The sequence below is a fragment of the Triplophysa rosa genome, linkage group LG11, assembly GCF_024868665.1.
Source record: "Triplophysa rosa linkage group LG11, Trosa_1v2, whole genome shotgun sequence".
Lineage (NCBI taxonomy): Eukaryota > Metazoa > Chordata > Actinopteri > Cypriniformes > Nemacheilidae > Triplophysa > Triplophysa rosa.
Genome location: NC_079900.1, coordinates 17,402,017 through 17,424,497, shown reverse-complemented (window position 1 = coordinate 17,424,497; position 22,481 = coordinate 17,402,017). Strand labels below are relative to the sequence as shown.

At 40.0% G+C, this 22,481-nt stretch overlaps 1 protein-coding gene across 2 annotated transcripts in view; it reads left to right on the top strand.

Moving 5' to 3' along the window:
- elfn1a (extracellular leucine-rich repeat and fibronectin type III domain containing 1a) overlaps positions 1-22,481 on the top strand; it is an 88,572-nt gene that overhangs the window by 24,108 nt on the left and 41,983 nt on the right. Inside the window, exon 1 of one of the 2 annotated variants that reach the window (XM_057345147.1) lies at positions 20,679-20,826. The exons of the other annotated variant lie outside the window; for it this stretch is intronic. The gene's annotated coding sequence lies outside the window, so the exon portion shown is untranslated. Of the gene's footprint in view, positions 1-20,678; positions 20,827-22,481 lie in introns of those variants that run through there. 2 annotated transcript variants of the gene reach the window in all.

Sequence of the window (22,481 nt, the reverse complement as noted above, 5' to 3'; positions counted from 1 at the left end):
AAGGTCCTGTCTGACTGCATAGCGCAGTTGTCACAGTAGGGTTTGAGCCCCCGTGCTGTTTACACCAGTCGGAGTGAGAAAGAGGCGGGGGTGAGGGGGGATTCTGAGCACAGTACACAAATAAGACTATAACTCAACCGACCTGTAGTCCGGGCACCTTTGCTCCATGCATGATTCAACAACAGTTAGATCCACATCCACCTTCAAGACTCGAGTCGGTTCCCTCTCGCTGCGGGAGATACAGTCAATCACGGCGTGGCCAGAAGACATGTCGGGGTATCTCACGATCGCTCTTTGAGAGCATTACTTTGACTGACGTGTGTCAGACAGCTCGTATCAGTGGCGTGACATGCAAGGGTAATTTGCTGTCTCACGTCTCGGCTGCTTAATGGAATCGACAGGCAAGAGATCAAACAGGCAAAACCGAGAGGTAGAGACACTTCACTCACTGGCACTGTATGAACTCAGTACCTTATTGTTTACCTGTCAAACTGAGTGTACCTGTATGTGTACACCCCCCCCTAGTTCGGCAAGGCCCCCTGATTTCAGTAAAGACAAATCTACAGGTAATGCTACAGGGAACGGTTTGCGTTCTTCTTAAGGGGCTTTCTTCTGTTACAGCGAGTGAAAAAATTGATGTTCATTGAGAAAAAATGATGTATGAGTCTGGTGTGGAAGATCTCTACACTTCACAAGTTCAGATCCCACCCTAAATCTTTGGGATGGATTGGTACAGGCCAGATCCCTTCAACCATCATCATTGTCTGACCCTACTGTTTTTAAATACAATCAAATCGATGTATCTAAAACTGCCTTTTCTAAGACGTTTATCAGATGTTTTCCAACACCCGATGTTTTCTAGATCTTTAGCAGACGTCTTTGAGACGTATCTGTGCTATCTGGTATATACTGTATTATTATATGTAAAGACACATGGGGCGGTTTTCCAGACAGGGATTACTTTAAGCCAGGACTAGGCCTTAGTTAAATTGGGATATTTAAGTTGTTTTAAAAAACATACCTTACAAAAAACATTACTGGTGTGCATCTCGAGACAAAACAATGGCAATGATCATTTTTAAGATATGTCAGTGTAAGTTGTTTTCACCTTTAACATTTAAGTTAGTCTGGGACTAGTTTTATCCCCCAGTACACTGTACATTTACATTTCAGGTTAACGCAGGTAATGATTAGGCTGCTAGTGATGTATGCCAGGCATGTCTAAAGGAACAGGGGACTGTGGTGACTTTGCAAAGTTTGAAAGTCTTTGTTTTGGAAGAAAGAGCTGAGCTGACAAATCTTTTCTTCATTCGAGCCGGCATGTTGCCGTAGGACTTATCAGTTAAAAAGACAGATGTCCTCTGTTGTTCTCAAAAGGTTCCCCCGTGTTACATCACATACATACTATTGTGCCCAATAAAAGAGAAAGGGACCCACAGCAAAGAGAGCCAGGGGAGAAAAAAATGCCCAAACATCAACCCAAGCATAATAAAAAGGTATGCTGTTCATTTTTAAGTAGTAATAGACCTGTTTGGCGGTTTTAACCTGATAAGGACAGGTGTAGGGTATATTTTCTACTGAAACCTAATTGTGGCTTAAGGGAAATACACAATGCTTAATCATATTTTATATTGACATAAGGGTCGATTTTTTTTAAACAGAGTTTTTTACATAATCCGAATGCTAAATAAAGCTTTCTATTGATGTATGTTTTGTTAGGAAAGGACAATACTTGGTCTATATACAGCTCAGGCAATTCCATCCCCAACCAAGAGCAAAGACATTGCCACATTAATGCTAAATTTACAATGATACGTATTAAATGCTAAACTTACATCACATGACAGCAGTTTGAAGTTATAGCTGCACTCAGTTACATTATGCCATTATGATTTTCCCTGCTTATAACATTCCTCTGTTGCCTGATATCGATAAAAAAATAAAATAAAATAAGACAATTAGACCCAAACAGTTTCAACAAATGAAACTTCCTAAATCACAATTAATAAACTTCCCTATTCTTCATAAACATTTACTCAGTAACTTTTAATCAAAGTCACTGAGTGCAGCTGTGACACATCAGAGGAGATCTGGCCCTCCCGGCTGAGACTGGTTTCTCCCGAGTTTTTTTTCTCCATTTATTTATCATTCAACGCCACAGGGCATTGTTGGCTGGCTTGCTCACCGGGAGACTGCATTTATTAGATATTATTAGATATTATTTACTAGAATGATCTTGCTTGTTCTATAAACACCATGCACTGTGCTGTGTTGTACACTTTCTGTGTTTTTCCGTTTCTTTCTCCTTTAAAGCTGGAATATATAAATAAAATTGAATTGAATTGATATACAACTGGAATCTGAAGGTGCAAAAAAATCAAAATGTTGAAAAAAATTACCTTTAAAGTTGTCCATCAGAGGCACTGTAGCAGGTTGTTGCCAAGAAGAAACAGGTTTGTTATAAGGCTCTCTATTGAATTACTGCTGTAATGACGTGTTGGAGAGCAGAGGTTTGTGGGTCGTGTTTTTGGCCATGTTTTTTTTTTTGCATTGTTTTCATTTATAGGAAATTTACAAAGTATCTTCATGGAACATGATCTTTACTTAATATCCTAATGATCATTTTGACCCATACAATGTATTGTAAGCTATTGCTAAACAATTAAACCCTTGCTACTTATGACTGGTTTTGTGGTCCAGGGTCACATACTGTATTAGTTTAATTCTTTAATGTCGATTTAAATTTAACCCTACTGTATTTACATTCTTATTGTATATTATAGATCATTATTTTGACTATGTGTTGCCCAAATTTGTTCTTAATTGAACATCATGTAACTAAGTATCACTCTGAAATACTTGTACATCAGTTTATAGAAATAAAATGGCTTTTTAACATTGACTTTAAATGAGATGTAAATTAAGGGATGCATCCGTTCTAAAAGTTCAGGAAGAAAAACAGCAGAGATACAATCCATTTTTTACAACCACCGACAACGATAACTTGAAAGGGACATTTAAAGCATCATTAGTTGGGTGTGTAAATTTCAAACTTATTTACCGACTGAAGGCATGGAAACCTAATTAAACGAAAGACACTGTGAACGGGCACTCATTAGGCAAGCGAGTCATTTGGGCGTGCAAGCGTCCTGCTGGCTCCTACTGGAATAGCTCGCTCGTGGATTCATTGTTCTAATGAAGTTGGCAAAAGCCACCCGGAGCCAGTGTAGTGACAAATCACTGTCAGGCTCCCACCAAGTGAGACATTCTGAAGGCAAACAGTAAAAAGTCAAACACATTCATTACTGAAGAGACCAATGTGACAGGGTATCACTGATTCACATTAGATCTAGAGGAAGACGGGGGTGACTGGTACTCCAAAATCCATCAAAGATGTCAAAGTCTAATGAAGGAAGAGGCATACAAACTATAAAAGCTAGAGTCAGAGTAGTCTAGCATGGCCAAACCACTGTTTAAATAAAGGAAATAACGGAAATATTACAACATTAGTACAGTACAGTACAGTACATTAAAAACCCCTCATTTAATTGCGTAAGAGTTGCGAGTACTTTGTCTAACTTTGGCAGAAAAAAGTTCTCAATGTCATAAATAGCATTAAAAAATGAATGGTCTGATCCATGACAGCTGGCAGTTGAGTAGAGATAATGATACCTTCTAACACACAACTCATCATCAAAAGCTTCAGCTGTATCAAAACCACATCACGTCACACGAGACAGATTGTAAACTCCAGACGAACCCACGGGAGCTGTCTATGTGATTGACCTGTCCCTATATGTGCACAAATTAGTCCTCCATCCCCTGGCTTCTCTTGTGCACTTCCTCGGACTGTAACCTTTGGCGTTTGTATTTCGGAGAGCATTTCTGCTAAAATTTAATTTCATGTACAATGAGCAGCAGCTCTTCATCAACCCCCAGAGTTCAAAGGAAATAGTTCCTAAGTTCATTTGCTGATGCCATTTGAAAAGCTCTCTCTTAAAATGGAGAAATCAATAGTGGTATTAAATGCTTAGAGCTGGAGAGAGACAGAACCTTCACTGCGATCTTGCATTACAAGCAATCTGGCCAACATTCAAGTCTTATCTAAAGCCATAGTGCACTGGACCTAACGCCGTATTTCACAGTAGCCGCGCAACACCGTTTCGCCTGGGATGTATCTGAACGGTGTCCAAGTCTGTTGTGATTTTCAGGAGTGTTGCAGAGAAGGGGGTATTTGTCACCATGAGAGGAAGTGTGATGTTAAACAGCATGAATGTGGAAGCGCTGAGATCCATACTGTACTGTGAAGCACACTCAGGTGCCCACAATCTCTACTGCGGCTTTTAAAGGCTCAATGAATAAAACATTTGCTGCGAAAGAAAAACATTTGGATTACTCAAGAGCAAAGACAAATACCTTTTAAGTTCCATTTGATATGACTTGCTCAGATAAATTATTCATTCTCGGAGAGTTGGGGGTTTCCGTGACCATTCTGACAAATGTTGTGTTTAAACTACAATACACAGGTACAGTCAAGACCTGCCTTTGCTCTTTTCTGACATTTTACGTATTCCTCAGAATTCAGCGTTACAGTTTTGGCTTACGTGAGTGCTGGTTATTTAATATACACTTGGAATACAAGTAAAATACCTATTTATTTGTTTTATTGAGGGGGCAGGAAAGAGGTCATCCTGGCCCAAACTACAACGAGTAGAAAACATTTTTTTAATATATTCTGTGGGTATGTTATGTACTTTGAATTAGTTCCTATTATGAATTATGTTCAGTGTTTGAAGAAGACTACATGGAATTCATCACTTGTTTATTGCCGTGTCGTTTTATATTTTTTGTTCCATTTTTTAGTTTCCTCATTTTGTTTCCTTGTTTTCTCTGAATTATCTTTGCAACAATGCAACCATTTTGAATTTAATTGAATTAATGAAATAAATTGACATGATATAATTGTGGCACATTTTTTATTTACACAAGAACCTAGAATAAAATCCTAACTTGAATTTGTAATATTAATTTGAAAATCTCAATAGAAACCATCACAGAAATTCTAATGGTTTCCTTTAAAATATCAATTTGAACCTTAGCTTTTTCCAAAATGTCCTTGTTGTTGTGTGTTTTGGGCATTATTTCAACATCCCACTAATATAATCCATCACATACCAGTAGACATCATTATAGTTCCCCTTAAATCCAACAAAATTATCATTATAATCATTTTCTGTACATTTTCATGATGTGTTTTGGGCAGGGTTCTATTGTTTTTTTCAGCAGTGCTGAACAGCCCACTTCAGTCTGAATTGGCATGCAAGAGAGCCAAAAACTAAGTTATATTCGCACTCGCAAGCAAAAACATTTAAGGAAAAAAGAACATTTGAGAATCTTTCTTTTTTTTCTATCACTGGTTGATGAATAGCAGTGTGTACATAAGACTGTCTAATGATGTGTAAATGGCACAGCGTCTTTTTACATTTACATTTAGTCATTTAGCAGATGCTTTTATCCAAAGCGACTTACAGATGAGGTAAACAATGGAACCATTTTTTATATGCGGGGGGTTCTAAATGCGTATTGCGCACGTCACTCTGTCACTCTTTGAGGCAAAGCACATTTTCTCTAATAAATCCCTTACATTCACCCTCACAGATGTACTGTGGTTTCACCGCCCGTCACCACATCACGTAACCAGCGTGGTAAATGACGAGGCATTTTTTGCGCAGTGGCTCTCTGTGGCTTTGGCTGATGGCCATTTATTCAGTCAGTGTAATTCTCGTTTGTGAGATTTGTGTAATGAATCACTTTGATAATACAAGGCTCAGGATTACCAGAGAATAGCTGAATCTCATCTTGTGAATAGATCGGGACTTGGTCTCCACCAGACGGTTTTGCTAGCTTAGAGTCTCAGCTCATCAATCTCTCCTGAAGCATTGATTGGTGTGTCATTGCTGTCGGATCGTTGGAGCACTGGCCATAGACACGGTGGGAGCCGCTCCGTTCTAATGAGGAGGACCTAGCGTAGATGCACGTAAACAATATGGCAAGCAGAGAGTGTCTGCTGGGGGGGTGTTGTACCGAAATCCTTCTGATTGGTTCATTCACTTAGGATGCTGCTTTGTGATTGGTCCCTATCTCTAAATCCCGCCCCCACACCTAATCCTAACCCTAACCTTCATAGGGGAAAACAGGGAGTCGTAATTTCACGGGGAGTCGGATTTTGATACAACAGGGGTAAGCACTGCGATTTCATAGCAGGTTTCTTGGCTGCTGTTTCTAGGCTCATTCCTTTTTCTTTTTAAAGCTGTACTTCTTTTTGTAACTTTGGCCTCATTATAACCATTATTGAAACGTAAAATTGAAGGTTACTTTATATACATATCTTTACGTGGGTTGAAGTGAAATGATGTCAATCTGACACTTCATGTGAAAGCGTTGTAAACAGCTAGAATAATAAATCATTATATAAGCTTACCATGGCAAATGAAGGTAAGGAGACGATTTTCAGCACTGAATTTTTTATGTATTTGCCTAATAACTGAAAGGCTTGGCGACCTGTTTTAAGGTCCAAATGAAAACACGCATTGCCATATTTACCATTGAAACAGAATGTCTGGGCGGGACATTAGGACAAAATTTTGTCTAGTGCAAAGTAAGTCACAATTATGGTTAATTTTCAATGCTTTTATCTACGTTGTCAATGTTTTAGGAGTATCCTAGCATAAATTATTTTAAAGTTTATAGACATGATCTAAAAGCTAAAAATCACCACAGATTTTGTTTTCATGGAGTCTGTACTTCCGAGTAGCATGACTGCAGTGTTATTGCATTGTTTATGCTATTTACAGCTGTCATTTTACTTCTAATCTGTCTGAAAAAGGGCTCTAATTTTTGACTCAGATATATTTAATTGATCAAGTCTAATGATGTCAGGATTTCATTTAAAGATATCACCTCTGAAGGAGTGTTTTCATGTTTCTTGAGATGTATTCTGTCTGACACGGGCTTAATCGACCAGCGTTAATTGCCCATCCTCCTTTTGAAAGTCTGAAAAAGTATATTCATTGTGCCACAATCCATTTCAAGTGATTTAAATGATTTGAATGAAATGAAGTAGCGCAGACTGAATGAAATGAAGTAGACTGATTGCCACCGGCAATTACAGTTTATTAAGTCAAACACAAAATGCAAAGATAAGAGTCACCGTGCTAGGAATACATAAAGTATTATTTGAGAATCATTGGCTGGTAATGAATTATATTTTAAATAAAGCTATGCTAAATCTATCCGTTTAATTCTGTCCTCAAACTTTTTTCATTGTAAGGCCCCCTTAGTGTAGGGTGCATCACTTTGCAACCCCCCTCTCAAATAAACACTTAGGCCCGGTTTCACAGACACGGCTCAGCTTAAACTAATACTATGCCTTAGTTGAATTAAGATATTTATGTCGCTTTTATAAAAATGCCATAGATGAATACATTACTGGTGTGCATCTTGAGACTAAACAACGGCACTAATATATTTTAAGATATTACTGGGCAAGTTATATTCAGTTAAAACAGGTCAAACATTCATTTTAGTCTGGGACTAGCCTTAAGCCTTGTCTGTGAAACTCCTACTTTGGAGTCCTACTTTTGTTTATGGAGTGTCCAACAATAAGTTTACGTACATACACGGTGTAAAAACACTTTCATTTTCTAATAATAGGCAGTTATTATTACCTTACTTCTTGACTGACTCTCAAATGATTCCTTTGGCGATTCATCTGTCTAATCCCCTCCTTTATGTCAGCCTACTCTGATCTGATTGGTCAGATGGTCTAGTCGGCTGTAATTGGTCTACCGCGTGCAGTGTCGCAAATGGAACATAGGCGGGCATTACACGGAGAGCCGCCAATCTGACCTGGAACTGAAATTAGAACGACAGACGATTCGTTCGCGTGATTCAGAGTCGACTCCTTTTTTCCCAAAGCCAATAATTTTGCTATTCATTCACTTTCGTCTTTACAACTGGCAGACTGCTTACATTCACACACAGCAACATTACACACTGCATGAAATGTAATTTTAAGAATATTGTAAAATTTACTCATTAAACCAAAAACATATTCAGGTATACAATGCTGTAACATCAATTCTTTTGGCTGGTGGTCTTACTTTTCTAATGTTTGATTGCATAAAATGAATGATACATTTTATATTTAATAAAATGCCACAAAATCTGTGGCCCTCCTGGATCATCTTGGGGCCCCCAGTTTGAGAACCACTGCTCTTTGAAACTGTGGTCATTAAAGTGGACAAAAACAGTAATACCCGAACGTAAAATGACAGATACCTATTAGCACGAACTCCCAGAAAACAACTTCCTCCATGCTATAACATTCATGCTGTTTTGCTGATTAATTTAATCATAGCCCAACTTCAATTTATATTGAAATAAGTCTCAGTTCAAATGGAGCCTCTCTCTAATTTCAAGCGGGACGAGTCCGGGTGTATTTTATATGCATGGACGCAGAGTGTGAGTGTGATGGCAGGCGGGCGCGCTGAGCTCTCTGTTGTCGAATGTTTGGCTGCGTGTCAGCGTTGTGGCTTTATCTGATCCACAAGTGCATTACTAGTTCCTCTAGGTCCCTTTAATGAATCAACTGTGGCAAGACCCATCAATACCCAGACGTTGACTAATACCCTCAGAGCAAACACTTCGCAAGTGAATCTGTCCATTATTGAGTGTTCTCCAAGTAAACAGCCCAAACAGTCTGCATGAGTCCTGCATGCAATTATCCCAGTATCGATCGAGGAATTCCTCAGACTTGGACGTTTTCCGCAGTTTTAAGTACCATGTTTTATTTAGGTGCTGGATAGATAACACATCCTCTCGAAGGCTAGTGCGATCTCAACGTGTAAAAACGTCAGAATTCTGCCTGGGTGGCCGAACGTGATTCCTCGGGATTCCTTCTTCTTGTAACTTCATTTCAGACTATTAAAGGGGAAGTGTGTAATTTGTGCACCAAATAGAATTGCAATGTATTTGTCTGAGCCAAGGAGGTCTATAATTTCTGTAGAGAGCGTTCTCATTCATCACTATGGCAGCTCACTGCTCTGCTGGCACAGGTTTCCAGAAAGTATGCGACCTGCATGCTGCCATCCTTGCTTGTGGAGCCAATCCCCTGAGCCGTAAATGTCACGTGACTTATCGCTTTAACTGTTTCTTTTGCCATCCTTTAAAAAGGTTTGCGATTTAATTAGTGGGGTCATACCCCCTCTACCCACCCATAAAAGGTGCACAGGCACAATGTGCTCTGATGGAAACAGGCTCGCGAGAGGCTTAATGAGCAGCCGGCGGATGCGATTCAACACCGGCAAATTGATTTTCCACATTTATCAATGGCGAATTTTTAAATGGCCAGGAATTAATGCATGAAAGAGCTGGGAGATAGCCTTCTCTCACGCTACGCTCACAGAGCCGTAACCTTAGAGATGAAGCATGGGAGAGAGCCGTCTGGTGCTGTTATACAGCATATGAGCTGCACATTATGGAAGGTGAGAGGAAGCTTGTTAAACACACACTGGAACGCCTCGCTCGGCAGTTCCACTCCCATCATGCCTCCTGCAGGGAAAAGCTAAATGTTCTCTGTGCCGAACAACCAGCCAGGTCCATGTCCTCTCCCCACAAACAAGCTGCAGCACCACTGGGGTGAGTTACTGAGGGTGACCCCTTGCATCTAAAAGCTCCATTTTTTCTTCCCACCTTTCATGTGATGCTGACTTAAAAGAATTGTTTACCCAAATGGGCATCAGCATGCAAACTGGTGCTGTGAAATTTTAGCCCATTCGACCCACCCCAAACACCAGGATAGGGTCTAATAGGTGGCCTTGTGGCGCTTCAGAGACGAGACGGCTCTGCCATATGCATTTAACCATCCCTCCCCTACAGCAAGCACCTCCTAAATTGAGTTTGATTGACAGGAACGATAGCAAAATGAACTACGTTAATCATAAATTCATCAATGGCACGACAAAGTCTTTTGTCGGTGACGGTGCGCTCCATTTGTCAGCTGAGCGGAGAGAAACGTTTGAAACGTGCGTGTTCCGTCTCCTCTGCTCAGTATTATTTTGTGCAGAACTTGATATTATGAAACGTCAGCGCTAATTCATTCTGGTATGTTAAAAGATGCTTTATTGTTCTCTGGAGCTGAGCATTGTGCACTGGCAGTGAATAGTCTGGATGTTCAGATGTTATCGTGTAAAAAGATGGTCTCAGCAGCGTCGTATTATTCAACAGAGCTCCAGCGGTCTTACTCATTGTCTGTGGAATTACCTCAGCTGAATTAGAGTCCAGTCACACTAATGGTCCTGATGACAATACTTATCCCTCATCCATTCCTGGCAGTGCTGTCAGTCGGCTGATTGGACACACTGCAGGCTTTCATTTCATTCTCAGCCAGAGATTATCAGAGCGATTGATCCGGAGCCGTGCAACACGAACAGATGCATTAAGGATTCCCAGCTCTCCGCGCTCGCTCAAAGACTGCGGCGTGATTCTGAAGTCAACTGATGCCTTTCTAGCTGTAGGAGTGCTGGGTACGTCAGGGCTCCTTGCTTGATACAGCTTTAGTGGGATTGTGTAAAATCTTTGTCGAGTTTACAAAGAAGATTTGTGCTTTGTAGAAAGTAGATCCATTGAGAGGGATTTGATTCAGATTGAATGCAATTTCCAAAATAAGGACGTTTTTGAAGTTGAATTATTATTGTCCTCTGTTAAAATGTTAATGTATTTTTTGTAATGCTGCAAAAAAATACAGAAATAGACTGCAAATTTACATGCCGCGTGTAAAATAACATATAAAAACATATATATAAAATAAAATAACAAAATAAAAACATGTTCATTTTATGGGATTTTTTCTGTCGCTCCATCTGATGCAATATTACTGTTTTCACAGGGTTTTTTGTACAATATCACAAGTGTTTGTCTAAAATATTGTAGAGGAAATCACTGTTCACCACTGATATCTACATTTGTTTAGCACATTCCACATATCATTTGCTTTAAACAGATTTTTTTTGTCATAATTGTTGCTATTATCAAAATGTCAAAGCTACTGTTTTCCATACAAAGACAATTCAAGCTGATTACTGGCTGTCAAATTGTACTTGCAGTCCTCATAGTTTTTACTTTAGCGAATCTTGCTCAGGATTATTTTTATGGTTTAAACAGTTTTTACTTTAGTGAATCTTGCTCAGGATTATTTTTATGGGTTAAACAGTTTTTACTTTAGTGAATCTTGCTCAGGATTATTTTGATGGTTTACAATTTCTGTAAGGCAGATACCCTAAAGTCTTGGCTACAAAAAAAAACATTTTCGGTGTTATTCCCAAGAGCAAAACAGATATGATTCATTGAACATGCACTGAACTTTGTGGGCAATAGTGGAGCATATTATCACACTATACTGTAAATTGCCATTAACCAGTATATTTTATGTAACAAATATTTTAATTTAAAACACAAATGCATCTTAAATACTTTTGTCCTGGCAACGTTTGTTTAAGCTTCATTGTATTGTTAATGTGTGGCTGTGTGATTTTATTGTGGTGTTTATCACACATATTAAAAAAAACTAAACAAATGTCATAACTTTTTTTTATTTGCTGTTTGTTTTTATAAAGTAATAACAACAACAACAACAACAAAAACAGATTACTAACACAATAAAAATGTGATAACACATTAAAACATGCTTTTTGAAAATGTTTGTTTTTTTCAGTTTTTTTACTAACAAACTTTTTTACATTTTTAGATTATACTGGACATTGAATTTCAATAAAGGACACACTGTTGTGACTTTTGGCCATATAGTTACTGGAATATTTACAACTTCCATATGTGGTAACTACCTCTCGTCTTTCCTCCATATTAGACTGGGATTTGAACAAGGGCCCCTTACACCTTAATGAAAACTGCATCCGCACACCAACAGAACTTACACTTTAATAAGGCTTTTCCTCCATTGTTTCTCTCACCGAAAGCACAGAATGAGACAGAACTATGGTGCCAAAAGATGCATGACGCCCCTGGAAATAACAGTAACATCAGCAACCAGTGGCCGGTGTTTGCAAACAGAAAAAGGATCTATCTTTGGTTAAAAGGTTATCACAATAGTTCACCTTTCCTGGCTGCTTAAGCTCAGAGAAGCACAAACTCCCCGAGCAAACCTGCATCCTCGAGGACTGGAGATAATTAGTTCCCCTTTTGTTTTCGTTTTCCTGATTAGACTCCAAAGTGCCGTACTTTTCTCTTTCACAACCGTAAGGGAGAATACGGAGGAAATTAATCTTCCACAGAGCACAGTACATACTAAAATATGATTCGGGGCCATGTTTAATTAATAGCTAGCCAAACATCAAGAGCTGTTTTGATCCAAAAATAGATAGCCGTAAAGCATCAAACTGTGCGCGCTCTCACTTTTATTAGGTGATTGTTGACTCTTAAGCCTCTGTTTTATGAATATCTGTTTTGTTGCATTCTGTGTTATCGGAAATGTGCATTATGAGAATACACACGATAGGCTTGTTTCATTAACACCTGAAAAGTTTTAGTGTGGAATAAGGCTCTGGTGATACCTGAAAACACAAGGTTAATCGATTCTCCTGGCTTGTGTAATATTTATACTGTATGTTTCTCTCTTCATATCACAATGATGTAGTGTACGTTGCGCTTCTTACGGTGCATTCAGCCGTAGACAGTCGAATGTCCTTGTGGTTTCATTGACCCCGTCCTGCATTCCTGAAAGAAGCCCCTTATACATTAGCAATGATCAAGCACTTTGTCATGCTCCAGAAAACAATCCTAGATGACTTATTTATCATGAATACATTTTAGAGGTCCATATGCTGTGAATAGGCACTGCTCATAGCCATGACCAAAGCCAGGAAATTGTTTTGATGAATGGGCTTGGTCATCCTTCCACCCTACATACTCCATATAAAAACTAATTACTGTCTGCGTCACTCAAGATATCTTCCATAGATTAGGCACAAAAGTCATTACAGAGTTTCAGTTGGCCCTATAAGAGCTCCGTTGTTGTATAATCCTTGAGTGCCGTAATAGGAGGGATGTACATTAATCTCATTGTCACAAATCTGTGTTTCGGGCCATCCTTTGGAATATATTACATTCCAACGCAAATTTTCCCATGAAGAGGCAGAACGTAGCCGATAAATGAGTGATTTCCCTCGAGCAAGGTGCGCCACATAACCCAGACATGGCAAGTCACAATGATGTTGGTTTTGTCTGCATTCTCCAACGCTTACTTGTTCTTCACACTGGTTTTGCACTTTATACAAGTGCCTGTAACAAAAGGAAAGGAGTCTTACGCTGCCGTTGCAAATCTGCAATGTGCTTTTATAGAGCGAACGCTAAGTGCACAACTTTAAAGTGCTGTGAGTCGTGTTTGACATTTGTAATATTGACAGGTGGATGAGGTAACTTTACATAATGGAATATCTTATCTGAGCTACCTGTACATTTTATAATGACATATTTCACATAAAACTAGACTGATGTTTCACGTGTACAGTACTGTATGTAAATGCCATCTTGTTGGATGGTTAATTAAAGGACGGTATAAAATACAGTATGTCAAAATTGGCAAATGCCACGTGAGTTATATTTCAAAAAATAGTTTGATAGACTAACAACCCAGGTGAATGATATGTGAAAGGTCTAAAAATGCCGAGGAGACAAACAACCTGGCTATACAGTATGGTGAATATTTGGATTTCCGCCTGGTGTGGAACAACTAAACGTTCATTTTAAAAATATCAAATGCAATACAAAGTGTATAAAAGAAAAGTAACATTACTTTGGTCGGTCAAGAAAAATAATAGAACTCACTTAATGCACATGCTTTTATAATCATTCTCAAAAAAAGCCACTCTGGGCTATTTTTTCTTAGCAGAAACAAATGTAAGACTTTCCTCTCTCATTGAAATGATGCACATTTCTACTCAGCCCCCTAAAAATTCTGCGATTCTCCATAAACTGTACACAAATTTGTGATCGCCTCAATCCCTTTTAAATTTCATAAAACGCCCGCAGACTTAGACTCCACCCCGCCTTTCAGCGCGTTCTTCAATCCGCAGTAGCAGAGCGAGGATCAGAGGACAAGACAAGGTTTGTGTTTTTCGATAGATTGTTATAATATCTGGATCTGTGCAGTTCTTTGCCATAAATACAGTTTACAAATTGTCATGGGGGAGTAATCGTTTTCCTGTAAGTTTTCGCTGCGTTCACCCCTCATCACACCACAGCTGTTTCCTCCAGCGAAAATGAAGCCTAACACATATGAACATATAGTCTACTTTATAAAACAATCATGTTGTTGCTGTTTTCATTTGAAAACTTAACTTTCAATATAAAACATGTTACAGTGCATGTGGCATTAACTGACTCCAGCCTCATCTGTGTTGTTTATATTGCTAATATGGATAGTAAATGTAAGTTTAAAGTTATATGTTGTTTTATGGTTACCTGTACATTTTTCTGTTTGTACTTGAACATAGAAAGAGGTTTGCATTAGAAATGCAAACAGTAAAATGTAAAGCAAATAGGTGTGTGTGTGATCAGGAAGACTCGTATTTGGCTGGTTCAGTATTCAAATGTTATTCCCATCTATGCAATACAGTGGATTTCTTGCACTAATTTACCATCTTACCCTGTTAGTCAGAGTTTTACTATTATACCCTCATTGGGGACTGAGCCCCCTCTTAAATGACAATCCTAGAATCGCCCCTGAAATTATGTATATACATTAAACAGCTGAAAGGTTTTCTGAGCAATCTGTTCTAAGCAGCAAAGAACTTTTTGCTTTCTTTTTTTATTTCTACATACAATATTTTGCAATAGATTTAAATGCCAAAACTGATCAAACACCACCTGTCTCCATTATAGGCCATGATGAATGAATTAGCATAACCCGATGAGTCAATCTGGAAAGAGCCCCCCATAAAACACCATTTTTTTCCACAATGAAATGTGTACATCTGCTGTGAGTAATACCCGACCCCAGCAGATCTCCCACCATATTTTGTGTCTGATGAACTACAAATAACAAGAGATGAAATCCATTTCAGCATATGGTTGAACATCCGCATAATACATCACAATTACACCGATGCTGCGTCCGGCCCTCAGAGACCAATTAGAATATCCAGAGCACAATGTCAGACATCATTGGTATTTTGAGGCAGATTATTCAGGGGTGAAACATTACTCGACTCTCATAATGGGACATGTAGTAAGGCTTCAATCTTAAGAGTAAATACTAAAGTTCCTAAGGAGCAATAAAGTAGAAACAAATGTTGACAGTGAGAGTACATCCTTTAACTACTCTGTGAAGGCTTCGTTTTGTGCAAAATAATCCAAACAGATCTAAAAACTGTACATCTAAGAAATCCATATGCCCTGCCTGAATATGTCTTGGTTGTATGCCAAAACTGAGGAGTGTAAAGGCTTCCCATCAGCCCCCATCCGTAAAAATCAATTCAGAAATGCAGCAAATTATACATTTTATACGTTTATTTGGTTTATGGTCGGAGTGATTTCTGGCTATTTGGAGGTCCAACAGTTCAACCTTTTCTCTCTTCTCGTCTCACTAGGGGGAAACAAACAGTATATTTTTCGTTTTCCTACATCCAGGCCTAAAGGAGACAGACTCGCTCAGATGTGAAATCACATTTACCTCTGTCATTCTCTCAACGCCTCCTATCGCACGACATAAAGAAATGAGATTGCATTGAAATCACACTGTCTTTCATTATAATTCTCTTCATGGCATATGTGTGTATGATCCCACAAGTGCCGGGGATAGATATCTCTCTGAATGACCACACAATACTACAATGCATCTCTTTCTTATCCAAATTAAAGTCATATTTATTACGTGGTCAAAATAATTTGTGCTACGCTTCATCACTGTCAGAGACAAATAGCTTCTCATACTGAGCCACTGGGTCTACGTCCCTGCGGATCTGCAGCAAAGAGGTTGGCTAAAACCATATGTTAAAGGGGCCACACACATATCTGGACTCGTGCATCCATACATACCACGTCTGAGCATTACAGGGATTTTCTCAAATGCTCACGAGATGAGCCTGATGACTTTTCCGTCTTAAAATAACCTCAAAATCAGCATTGGGGGCCACTCGAGAACAAGCCATCAGTCCTCGCCGAAGGCATCTTTTCATTCAGACACCCCCATCAATCCCTTGACACTTGCGCATACTGTGCGGCTTCAAAGCCTCAATCCTTCTGTGATTATTCTGAGTGCATTTGGTTCTCATTGCCAAGAATTCAAAGTTCAGACATTCGCTAACTGCTCTTATTAAACGCCCCCAAATGTAGCCCTTTTACAACATGTAATATAAATCTTGTGTCTATGATGTTTCAGCTCAAAATACTGTACACCTCAGATCTTGTATTATACTGTGCCCTACATGTCCATTTTTGCCTGTTTTGAACAAGCTGTTTTGGTGTGTCTCTTTAAATCCAAAGGAGGTGCTGGTCTCCTCCCCCTTTACAGCAGAAAGTGCAGGGCTGTGGCCGAAATCGCATACTGTGACAGTACGTACTGAATTTGAATAAGTACCTATCGGCCGTTAAAACAGTACGCTCTATATAGTATGAGTGGGAGTAGTATGAATACATTTCAGACATACTGCGTACGCCATGTTTTATGGTCATGTGACCCGTATGCTCTTTGACCTATGACGTATTAACAACATCCTACACATGAGCGTTGATAAAAACATAATTTAGTCACAAGAAATTCATTTATTGGCACTTATATTAGAAACGGAAGTCCGCCTTGAAGTTTTCCGCTATATTGATTTGATTTGCTTTTGAAATTTGACCATTGCTCAGCTCCCGTGGCATCATGGGATAGATGAGTGTCCATCCGATCCACACTCACGAATCTCAGTGGAAGTAGTAGACCATCCGGGTATTTCTCACCTACTGTTTTTTGCATACTGAGGTTTCGGACATACTATTCATGACTCATACTCATTTTTGCCTACTGTATAGTATGGAAGTGGGTGATTTCGGACGCAGCCTGTGTGAGCCGGTGCTTCCTACAACAAAACTGAAGAGAATGGTCACTAAACAAATGAGAAACACTGTCTCATCTTTAAAAACCAAACACATTGTTTTGTATAAGTGAGAGAACATAAGACAAAACACGTTATTTGTTTAAAAACTGTGGACGCTGTTTTCAGGGTGAATGCATTTCGGGTTATGTCTTTACAATGTGCACATTGTTTTTATACGTGACAATACACAGGACAAACGCGTCATATGTTTAAAAAACTGAAAACATGACCCATTATGAATCCAGCATTTTACTAGCATCCCGGTGTAAAGTGACTTCACCTGATGCCTTCTGCACATTCCGTTGAGAAATAAAACTAAACCACAGCGTCTTCAGAGGCTCGATGTCGGGAGTAAATGAAGACTTATATTCAGTCTTGCATCCAAGAACAAAACACCTTTTTGTTTGGAAAACATTCTTGTAGCTCACTGTAAGTAGTCCAGCGTGAAAACAATGGCGGACAGTGTACAACTCAATGAGGGCAGAGACCATCAGCAGTCAGGGAGGGCTCATCAATCATCAATTACTGAGAGAATGCCAACAGCTCATTCAAGAGGACAGTTGAGGTTTATTGGGGATTTAAAAAAATGAATGGGTGAATTTTTATCAATCTAGGGTGGTTCTGTACACACACTTCTGACGCACAGACATATTAAAACAACATTTAAAAGTGCATTTTCTGGATTGGGGGGGCTTTAAGCTAATGTTGTTACTGGCTGCGTTGACATACCTGGTATAAAAATTATTTTGATATATTTAAAAAAGTTTAACATTCTCAGTGTTAATTAAAACAAGAAAAAAATCTGCATTATCTTTAACCAAAGCTATCAAAAATAGCAGTGAAAATAAGATTTAAAACTAAAAACAGGGTTTGTAAAAAACACTGCGAAAACTACACAAAAGGAATTTTAAAAGCCTCGTTCAAAACCCTTCAATATATTTCTGATATTTTCTGCGGTGGAGTAAATTCAGGAGCTATCTGATCTGACATGAGATCTGGGCAGATTCAGTTCATGCTGGTGATTCATAAATGCCCTGGAGATGCCAGAGTAATGTCGGTCACAATTACTGCTAAATTCAGCAACAATGGCACTTTTGTAGCACATTTCATTATTCGTTCATTATAAACAAAACTCGTAACACAAACGACGATGGCATTGTTTTGAATATGGTGCTGTTACTGATAAAGTGTAGCAATTTGGGGTGCTTTGTTATAATGGATGAAATCTCAGGCTACACTGCAATACATAAAAACTAAAAGCAGTCATTTTCACAAAATGCAAATGAAGTGAAAACTGTTTTAGTGTCATTCAAATAAACACTAAACTGATAATTATAGACCAAAATGAAAATGAAACAAAATTAAATGAACATTATAAAACAAAACGAAATAAAAACTAATGAATGTACAGAGTTAAATGTATTTGCAATTAAAATGAACTAACTAACACATTCAGATTCAAAGTAACATTGTATATTAACATTTTTGTGTTATGTAATTATATAAGATTATGTCTTTTTAACACTTTCTGAGACATTGTGTGTTGATTTTGTTTTAAATAAGCGGGACAACAGAAAGTTGAGTTTAAAGTAACACAAAATGTGTTCCCTTAAAGTGACAGTTCACCCAAAACTGTAAATGCTGTCATTATTTACTCACCCTCTTGTCATTTCAAACCTGTATGACTTTCTTTCCTCTGCAGAACATAAAAGAAGATATTTTCAAGAATGTTGGTAACTGGCCACCATTGACTTGCATTGGTTTTGTGTCCAAACAATAGAACTGGGTGCCGCTGTTGTTCGGTTATCAACATTCTTCAAAATATCTTCTTTTGTGTTGTGCAGAAGAAAGAAAGTGAACTATCCCTTCAACTAGACACAGATATGTGTTGTTTTTAAAACAACCGTTTTAGAGTGTATTTTTCAAATTATAGAAGCACTGAGAATCATTAAAACCGAAGATGAAGATGAGTCATGTATAATATAATTGTTTATCATTTCTGATTCCATCCACCTGTGAATGTTTTTGGTCTTAGTACAGTAAAACATTATTTTGTAGTGTTACTCAGCTGTCCTGAGGGTAACAAAATTAGTGTCGTTCCTGTGTTTTCTAATGTTTTGATGTTGCCAATATAAATAGACATTCTGTATATTTCATAATAACCACATGCAGCTCTACATCATTGGAATGAAAAGTGAAATCAATACAGCCCATCTGCCAGTGTGTTTCTTCTGCGTTGTTTGGGTTTGTCTGGCTCCTTTTGGGAACAAATAGACTGACACACAGTGACATCACAAAGGCCTTGTCAGTTCAGTCCAAACAAATGTCTCCTTCGTAGTGTCCTTTCCTTCCTAGTTTGCGTCATTCTTCTTGTGCTTCGTGTTCTTTTATTTGTAGACCAAAGGCATGTTTATACTGGGGATGATGAATAGAACAGAAAACTGTCGAGAAAAAGATCCAAGGCTGCTATTATATAAAAGAAAAAGTGTTAAATATTGGTCAGTTTATAGACTGGCACTGGTTATTCAGTTAAAACATGTAGTTTTGCATCTACCGGAGAAGTTCCAGACTGTAGGGACAACTGAAAGGTCAGATGCACCAGGGTGCCGAAGATAATGAGAATATTTTAAAATCATTTAAAATTCTGTGACTAATGCTTACGTGTCAGGGAAAACCCCTTCAGCGCTTTACTATAGGTACTGTAGGATCCTATGTGAGTCATAAAGAAACACTGGCCATAAATCATTTAGTTTTATCTCGCTTAACCCACAAATAAAAAAATCTGTTATCATTGATTCACCAGCCTGTTGGTTAAACCTGTATATAACTCTTTCTTCTGCAGTACACAAAAGAAGATATTTTGAGAAATGTCTCAGTTCCGCCCCAGGGATGTACCCAGCGTGGGTACATTTTTTGACCATTCTTTCTAACAGTGTACCAGTGTTCTTCAAAAATCTTCTTTTGTGGCATACGGGTTTGGAACGACATGAGGTTGAATACACATTAAAATAATGTATAATTTCGGGTGAACTATCCCTTTATGGGACAAAAGCTGTTCAATTGGATAACATGTCATTAGCATTTCTATAGATAAATGGAATGAGTTGTCTAAAATACACACATCCTCAGTGGCCTTGTGAAGAAGGTTGGTTTCCAGTATCTGAAGAGGGGATGCTCAATGCCATTTTGCATTTCAAAAGACACAGGTCTCTAAAAAGACTCATTGGATGTGTGTTTTTTTCGTGAAGCAGCTGTTGGAGAATCAAAGTGGACCACGACAAGGCTGTTTTTCTGCCCACGTTCCCAAGTGTAGCTTCCTTCAGCTGTCAGCAGCTGAGCAGCGGCGATCAATCATCTCTGAGTGGAGGGAGTGGGATGCAAGGGGCACAGTGGTGGTCATGGTCAGTGTGTGTGTTATATGCTCCTTTGGACCATATGGGGTCCAAATCTCCTGTGGGCAACGTCCCCTTCACGGCTCACTCTGTTATGCTTACATCACATGTGTAGCGAGGAAGGCGGGACGAGAGCCGTGGGGCAGGAAGGCGGGGCGTGAGTGATAATGAGTATCAGCTGTACGCGCACCGGTCCCGCATGCCTCACGGAGGAGATCGGGAGCATAAGAGGACGAGCGACGGGACTGCCGACGAGAGAGGACCGGGCCCGGAAATAGGTTAAGTTTGTTTATGTGTTCGTGTGGCCGGCAGTCGACCGTGAGGGGTTGCCGGCTTGTTACTTTTGTATTTTTGTGTATTTATTTTTCATTAAAATGTTTTGAATGTTCGCCGGTTCCCGCCTCCTTCCTTCCGTACTTTGAACCGTGCTATAGTGGTGCCGAAACCCGGGAGGAAGGAGGGACATGCTCTCAAAGAGTCCTCGCAGCTGAGGGGGATCGCAGTGCCGAAGAGTTCGGGCAGCACGGACGATGGATGTCCGCGAGCGGCTGCCCGAGGCAGTGGTGCTGGAGTGTGTGCCCGAGTGGGGCGAAGACCTCGCTGCCGTGCCCCTGGGTCTGAGGTGGGGTGGCTGCCGTCCGGGAGGGAGCGGAGGAGTCAGCCCCGCTTGCCGTGGGCAGGAGCCTGCTGCTGTCCGCCGTATAGGGGAGGAGCAGGAAGCAGGGGACTTCCAGCCGGCTGCCCTCAGCTGGAGGAGCCATCGCCGGCCGCCAGGGGGTGGAGGAGGAGCGAGGGAGCGTCCAGTACTACTGCATGGCACCGCAAGGAAGAGCCTCTCGGCTGGCTGAGGACCGAGCGACAGCGTGTTGGGGAACCGGACCACAATTTTTTTTCCTCTCTCCCCTCTCTCGTCCCTGTCGCTCGTGGTGCTCCCGGCTCCGTTCTCTCGTCTTGTCGGTGCGTACCCCTGGGGCTCTCAAGGGGGGGCCCCCGGGGGGGAGTAAGCACAGGCGCGGTGGTACCCCCTGGCCTGTGAGGGGCGATGGGTTTATGTAGCAAGGAAGGCGGGACGAGAGCCGTGGGGCAGGAAGGCGGGGCCGGTGGCGTGAGTGATAATGAGTATCAGCTGTACGTGCACCGGTCCCGCATGCCTGACGGAGGAGATCGGGAGCATAAGAGGACGAGCGACAGGACTGCCGACTAGAGAGGACCGGGCACGGACGTTGATTACGTTTTGTTTATGTTCGTTTTGCTGGCAGTCGTCCGCAAGGGGCAACCGGCGTGTTACTTTTGTATTTTTGTGTATTTATTTTTGATTCAAATGTTTTGAATGTTCGCCGGTTCCCGCCTCCTTCCTTCCCTACTTTGAACCTTGCTACAACATGTAAGTCAGGGCATTGTCAAAACTATACATGAAGAGAGCATTTTTTTTGTTAAATAACGTTACATTAAACGTGTAGTAAAACCTTGTTTTTTTTGTATATAGCACAAGATCTCCACTGCCTGTGCTTCATTTATGATGAAAAATGCCCTTGTGGTGTACAATGGTGATGCAGGATTCCCAGTTGGTGCTGCTTCTGGTCCCCGATAACTTGCTGATGCAAAGGGGTGTGTTAGTGGTTTGGGTGTAGGGAGGGGGTGGATGGGTGGGGGCTTTTAGTGACGGTGTAGATGGACCACAGTTTGGGTTAAAGGTAGCATACGCCAGGGCAGCTGCAAAATCTGCCCTGCCAAGGACACAGTGCTTCCAAAGCCTGCTCTGTGCCATTAAATGGGTCATTGAACAGCTAAATGGAGTCATTATGATGAGTAACTAAAAGAATAGGACAGAAATCCATGAAGCTTGCCTCTGCTAAACTCTGGGTTCCGCTGCTTTGGGGCTTTCACAGGCTTGTGCTGTATGGCAGCTGTCTAAGGCCCTTTGACTATCACT